Source organism: Epinephelus moara, chromosome 17 (assembly GCF_006386435.1).
Source record: "Epinephelus moara isolate mb chromosome 17, YSFRI_EMoa_1.0, whole genome shotgun sequence".
Lineage (NCBI taxonomy): Eukaryota > Metazoa > Chordata > Actinopteri > Perciformes > Serranidae > Epinephelus > Epinephelus moara.
The window spans coordinates 30,928,737-30,935,818 of record NC_065522.1 but is presented as its reverse complement, the minus strand read 5'-3'; the positions used below and the strand labels follow the sequence as shown (position 1 = coordinate 30,935,818).

The window sequence follows — 7,082 nt, the reverse complement described above, 5'->3', positions numbered from 1 at the left end:
TTGTCTGTGAGTGTGTACTTGTACTTTGCTTAAGTACTTCCATTTAACACGACATCATAATTTACTCCGCTACATCTCAGTGGACAATATCAACTGGAAACAATAAAATAATAATAAGTTCCTCTACCAGGGTGGGCCACCCAAGTAAAACCTGTCTGGGAAACACTGCATAGGTGGTTTATATAACATGTATTATCAGTGTTGGTACAATCTGACCAGCTGTTCTTGAGAATTTAAGATCTGTGCGCTGTGTGCAGAGGATTCACAACCAACCCAAATCTTTGGAGAGAGCTTGTGGTTTTAGTAGTCGAAAAGTGTGTTGAGTGACTTCAAGATACCACATCCAAGGTGCATGGACAGAGGAAAGAGTCTGAGGAGGTTGGAACTGAAACACCGCCTGTAGTAAACAGAACTTGACTTTCAGACCAATGCGTTTCAGCTTGTGGCCTTCATCAGGCTCCAAATAAAACACACTACAAAGAACATTTATAAGAGCATTTATATAGGAGGGGGTATGATTCATTTGTTAGGTTAAAATAACATATAAAAGATAATTAATCATATACATACACATGCATATCAGCCAATGGGGCAGCTACACAGATGAGCTGGGTATATGGGGAAGTCCAATGACCTGCAGTAAAACTCTTATTGGCGAGGCATCCTCTCAGTCACAGTTGAGCCACTCTGTCCTGTGGCAGCGGCCACCGAGGCTGAAAGACGAAGCCAATGAGCAAGTGCCAAAAACTGCAGTTGAGGCTGGCTCCAAAACAGAGTCAATCCCCAAAGATGACATGTTGGACATGTTGTCCAACTTTAAGGCAGAAATAAACTTTACAGCCTGGTACAAAAACAGTTTTGGTCTCTATAGCTAATTACAACATTGAAGACAACTGTACAGGCACTGAATTTTTTTTTAAATATATAACTCACCCGTTTACATTTCATTAAGGCTTTTAGTTTTGCATAATTGAGAGAGTGGCTTCCATCACTAGCTGCTGGCTGTTTCCAAGGCGTCACCTCAGCTAACCACTGACCTCTCTGCCAGCTCATAAATTATCCTTGGGTTAGCCCAGCTGTGCTAATAATGCTAATAAGGGCGTACTGGCATGTGCCGAAAAAATTTGGTTGATCATACAGTACTTTTGAGTAAATGGTGTCATTGGGAAGTTGGAAAATAAAGGTCAACCATGTTAGTTAGCTTATGTTAACATTAAATTGACCATGCTAATGCTAACATAACAGTAATCAGTACCTCCAGGTTTTTGCTGTGTCCTAAAATTTCACAGTAGCTTTTCAAAAAATTGTAATACATGTTGCACTGTTTCTAGAGGGTGTGTTTTTTTGCGGTGAAGTGCAAAACGGAAAGAATGAGGTCGCAGATACAAGCTGCCGAAATGAGTTTCCTCCGTGGGGTGCGTGGTCTCAGCTTTAGAGATAGGGTGAGGAGCTCGGACATTTGGAGGGAGCTCAGAGTAGAGCTGCTGCTCCATCGCATTGAAAGGGCCCAGTTGAGGTGGTTTGGGCATCTGATCAGGATCCTCCTGGGCACCTCCCTTTAGAGGTGTTCCGGGCGCGTCCCACTGGTAGGAGGCCCTGGGGCAGACCCAGAACACTTGGAGGGATTATATATCTCATCTGGTCTGGGAATGCATCAGGATCCCCCAGGAGGAGCTGGAAAGCGTTGGTGGGGAAAGGGACATCTAGAGTACCTTGCTCAGCCTACTGCCCCTGCTACCAGGCCTTATCCAAGGCAATTTTCACTGGCGCTGGCGTTTCATCCATCCATCTGTCCATTTTCAGCTGGATGGATGAAACGCCAGCGGCAGTGAAAATTGCTCAAATGTCACAGATTTGGGGCTTAATATTACAAGCATTCACTCTTTCCCACAGAATAAGAATCTATCTGTGCCAACAATCAGCTGCTGATGCTGCAATTAGCACAAGCTAACACAGCACAACATCATCTCTACTCGTCAGATTTTGCTGCTTGGGCAAAAGCCTTGCAGCAGCGGTTTACATCTGACACCAACACCCAAACGGCTCAACTCTGACGGTAAGCCAATTAATAGCTGTTGGGTAACGTTAGCTGTGTGATGCTAGTGGAGCTGCCAGTTAGCCCTGTCACTGTGTTTGTGCGACTCTGTCCCAGGCACAGAGCTCAACGAATCAATACGCTGCATGCAGCTCTACAATATAATGAGTTTTTACCCCTTTTCATTGGTCACATTTGTGGTGAAGTTGCAGTGATTGGTTCAAAATTGCAAGGTTAAGCAGAATTCACAGGTATTGACTGAATGTGCGTTAATTGTTGTGATCACAACATTCTGGAGGGACGAGCTACACTTTGCTAGGTACGAGGCAGAGCTGAGCGCCTGTTCGCTCTGTCTGGAGTGGTTGCGGTGGGTCTGCTTGTGACCTTAAGTGTGGCTGACGGAGAAGACAGAAAAACAGAGGAGCTGTTACAGTGTTTGGAGAGGAGGTCTGTTGTCTCCTGTAGGTGGCAAGGGAATAACATGAGAGAGTGAGCCAGCCATCACAGCTTACCAGCCAGGCACATCCGTCTGCCCGCTACCGCCTCAGCCCTACTCTTGCTGAAAACACTACCAATCAAATTTACTTACATATTGTTGCGCCAGCATCTCAGGATAAATTGTGCAAAGTAGCCTGACGTTTACTAAAACAGACTATAGTGAATGTAGTAATACATTCTTAGCTTCAGCCACAGCTGAATGATGCCTCAAACAAATCAGCAAGGCGTCTTCCAAACTTAAAGTCTTTTTCGTACCAAAATTGTTTCACTATCCCTCAACTTTTTATACGCCATTTTGAATTTGTGCATAAAATTGAAAGTGGAAATGACAGAAAAAATACAATTATTGCAAAAGGTTTCCACACCTGGCTGAGGTGGAAAAATTTGTGTATCACCAACAAAAACAAACTGCGACAAAGTACGATGGAAAAAATGAAGCGTTTGACTGACTGAAGAGCTGATAACGTGGATGTCTGTGGAGCGATGAGGAGACTGTAACCTTCTTCACATACATACACAAAACAGAAACGTCATATTTGCATCATATCTTCCACATGATTTTCTTGAACTTTGACTGGAGCGCTTTCAAAACTTTTACCATTAACTGAGAGCTGAAAAGTATCTTCACTGTGTGGATTCTTACGTTTTTCACAACGTGTGTGAAATGTTTCACACTAAATGAGCAGCAAAAAAGGGTTTTATCGTAAATGAAATCTCATGTGAAATTTTTCCTTCCAAGGAAATCCTGTATCACAAACTGAGCAACTGAATGGTTTCTCTCCTGTATGAATCCACGTGTCCACAAGCTCTTGCGGCCAAATCAAGTCTCCAGCCTTGTCATCAGTCTCAGGGTGTAAATGGGTATCTGGATCTGAGTTCCTGGCTGGTTCTGGTCCTCCACAGTCCTCTCCATCTGGTTCTGTTTCCATCTGTTCAGCTGAGCTGCTGGCTGGAGGCCATGCTGAGTTTGATGAGGCTGTGAGGACTGACAACCAACACACAGATGGATTCTGAGCTGTTTATGCAAAGTGAATTTTTGTTCACAAACACTGCAGCTGAAGGGTTTCTCTCCTGTGTTGATTATCATGTGTGTGCAAACCCCTGCTCTATGTAAAAGTTTTTACAAACTGAGCAGCCAAAAGGTTTCTTTTCTCTATGAAATCTTTTGTGTTGCTTCAGAATTCTCTTGGTTCTTATCATTTCCCACACTCAAAGAAGATACGTGGTTTCTCTCCTGTGTGGTTTTTCATGAGTGTAAATGTCCACTCTGTCTCAATGATTTCACACAAACTGAGCCGCTGAAACTTTTTTCTCCTGTATGAGTTTACATGCGTCTCTTTAGAAGTGTCTTGCAGCTAAATTTTTCCCCACACTTACGGCAGCTAAACAGTTTCACACTGATGGTTTCTGAGTTGGTGAAGCCAAGTGAATCTTTGGTCACAAACATTGCAGCAGAAAGGTTTCTCTCCTGTGTGGGTTCTCATGTGATGAGCTAAGTATCCTTCTCGAGGGAATCTTTTACCACACACTGAGCAGCTGTAGGGTTTCTCTCCTGTGTGGATTATCATGTGTTTCTGTAAATTTCCACGATGTGTAAAAGAGTTCTCACAGATTGGGCAGCTGAAGGGTCTTTCTCCTGTATGAGACCGCATGTGTTCCTGCAGATGTGTCTTGCGGTAAAATCTTTTCCCACACACAGAGCAGCTGAATGGTTTCTCTCCCGTGTGGGTTATCATGTGTCGCTTCAGATTTCCACTTTTACCAAATCTTTTCCCACACTCAGAGCAGCTGAATGGTTTCTCACCAGCACCACATCTCCAATCGCTGACAGGGTCTTCATCATGTATCATAAAGTTTAAACCTGACTTAGGTTCTCTGGTCTTTTTCCACTCATCATCGATGTCAGTCTCGGGTTCAAGAGAGTCTCCAGGCTTGTCATCAGTCTCTGGTTGTAAATGTGTATCTGGGTCTGAGTTCCTGGCTGGTTCTGCTCCTCCCCAGTCCTCTATTTCAACTTCTGTTTCCATCTGTTCAGTGTGTCTTTGATGAAGCTGTGAGATCTGAGGTTTCTCTTCATCATCTTCACTCTTCACAGGGACAATAGTGAATGGGAACTTGGTGATATCGGCGTCCCCCAGCCCTTGAAGCTGCTCTCCCTCCTGACTGATCCAGAGTTCCTCCTTTTCTTTTTTAATGTGTAGAGGCTCTGGGTCCTCCTGGCCCACACTGGAGCTCCACTCCTGCTGCTCAGGGGGAACCTCTTCTTTAACCACCAACAGCTGCTGGACGTCTGCAGGAAACAGGAAACACAAAATATAAAATATATATAACTTAAATCAGCTCCACATTTACCAGCTGCAACATTACAGTGATGAATACATCAACAATTATAATCCAACGATAGAATATGTGTCAGGGGTGGGAAAAAGGGATTCACTTCAGTACCAAGAATTTTCTGTTTACAAATTTTTATACATTTTTTCAGTGTCTCAATCGACACACTTCAAAGGCAGAAATGGAAAAAAGTTGCCACTTTTATTATGGTAATCTATGAGTAATGTGATGCCATATCCATTTTAATAAAAACACGGCTGAAACAAGGTAGCAGACAATGGCAGGTTTCAAACTCAGCACTTCCTGTATCTGTATAAAATTAAAAGCCCATTATAATTTCAGTTGGGAGAATCCCTTCATTTTCTAAACAGGCTTTTATTGTGAAACATTTGCAGGAACTTATTGTGGAGGATTCAGTGACTTACATAGCTTACATGCGGTACTTCAAATGTAGCTTCTGCCACCTGTTGCCGCTTTTAAGTTACTACAATAACATTTCGGCTGCCACATGAACAGACACGGTGACTGAAATAATGGTAATAATTATAAAAATAGGACAAGAATCATCCGGTGACATCACACACATTGTCAAAGATGTCCAGTGGTGATTAGTCCTGGACCAGCGTGTAGTTTGTCATGTATATCAGCCAAGTCACGGGACGATTGTATGACTCCACAATCGCATAATCTGACATAGTAACTGACTGACAGACAGACCCCAGGAAGACTAGCTCGTCACCTAGGTGGCAGCTAATGGGGATCCTTTTAATAAATAAAGAAAGAAAGAAAGAAAGAAAGAAAGAAAGAAATATCGGCCGTATATATCTGCATACCAGATATCGGCAAAAAATCCAATATCGTACATACCTAGTATGCTATTTTTTTTTAATGTTTAAAAGAGATGGTTGTGATTAACAGCATTAGTGAACTCAAAAGTTGATTGCAACTACCTCTCTCAGAATAATCCAGTATCTTATTGTGATTAACATTTGTGATGACATTTATCAAAAATTCACGGTGATTCAGTCAGAATCCGCAGATGAAGAGGTGAGATGTGACATCTTTCCTCCAACAAGACTTCAAACACAGATCAGGTGTTTTGACAATGGAAAAAAAAACTAAACAGAGGTATGAACGAGGACAGCTGGGTTTCTCTTCCTGCTGTCAACAGTTGTCATGACGACAATCACTAACGCCTCCAGCTGAAAGTCGCCAGTTGATCAGCCGTTAATCCGAAGGGAATGTAGAAGCTAACGGCACCAGAGAAGCTAACGACACCACAGAAGCTAACGGCACCAGAGAAGCTAACGAAACCAGAGAAGCTAACGGCACCAGAGAAGCTAACGACACCAGAGAAGCTAACGGCACCAGAGGAGCTAACGGCACCAGAGGAGCTAACGACACCACAGAAGCTAACGACACCACAGAAGCTAACGACACCACAGAAGCTAACGACACCAGAGAAGCTAACGGCACCAGAGAAGCTAACGGCACCAGAGAAGCTAATGACACCAGAGAAGCTAACGGCACCAGGGAAGCTAACGGCACCAGTTAAGCTAACGACACAAGAGAAGCTAACGACACCAGAGAAGCTAACGGCACCACAGAAGCTAACGTGGCTTTAAACATCGACAGAGTGAATGTTTAATGAACAAACCTGCTCCGTTTAACTGAGGCTGAGGATTAAAAACAGCGTCCAGTAGTTTCCGTTGTCGCTCGTTCTCCTCTTTTGATCGACAAAGTTCCTCCTCGTACTCTGCTATCGTTCTTTCAAACAGCCCAAATATCTCTTCAGCAGCCGCAGTTAGTCGCTGCTTCACCAACGATCTCAGCATTTGGACTTTAGACATGTTCACACTTTAAAAACACAACAAAGACACTGCTAACACTTGGTTCTACCAGCCGCCATCTTTGGTCAACAGTGTGAAGTTAGAGTGAAGAATACAGCTTCCGGGGCAGATGAGTTACTGAGCTTCAAAATAAAAGTCCACAAGCGTAATTGAAATTACAGGTGGTGGCTGCAAACCATGACCATGTGTTTAGGGAATACCAAAAAAAAAATATCAGACTTATTGCACAGAAATACAATCCATCTTCAATATGCATTTATATTTCAATTTCATATATATTCAGGCTATAACCCTCCTGAGTCAAAATGTATTGATTTGATGGTTGATTACGGAAGCGTATTGTATTCACTTGACAAATAAAAAAA

General features: G+C 43.0%; 1 pseudogene; it reads right to left on the bottom strand.

Moving 5' to 3' along the window:
* Window positions 1-498: 498 nt before the first annotated feature.
* Window positions 499-6,811, bottom strand: LOC126404340 (zinc finger protein 572-like; annotated as a pseudogene).
* Window positions 6,812-7,082: the final 271 nt, after the last annotated feature.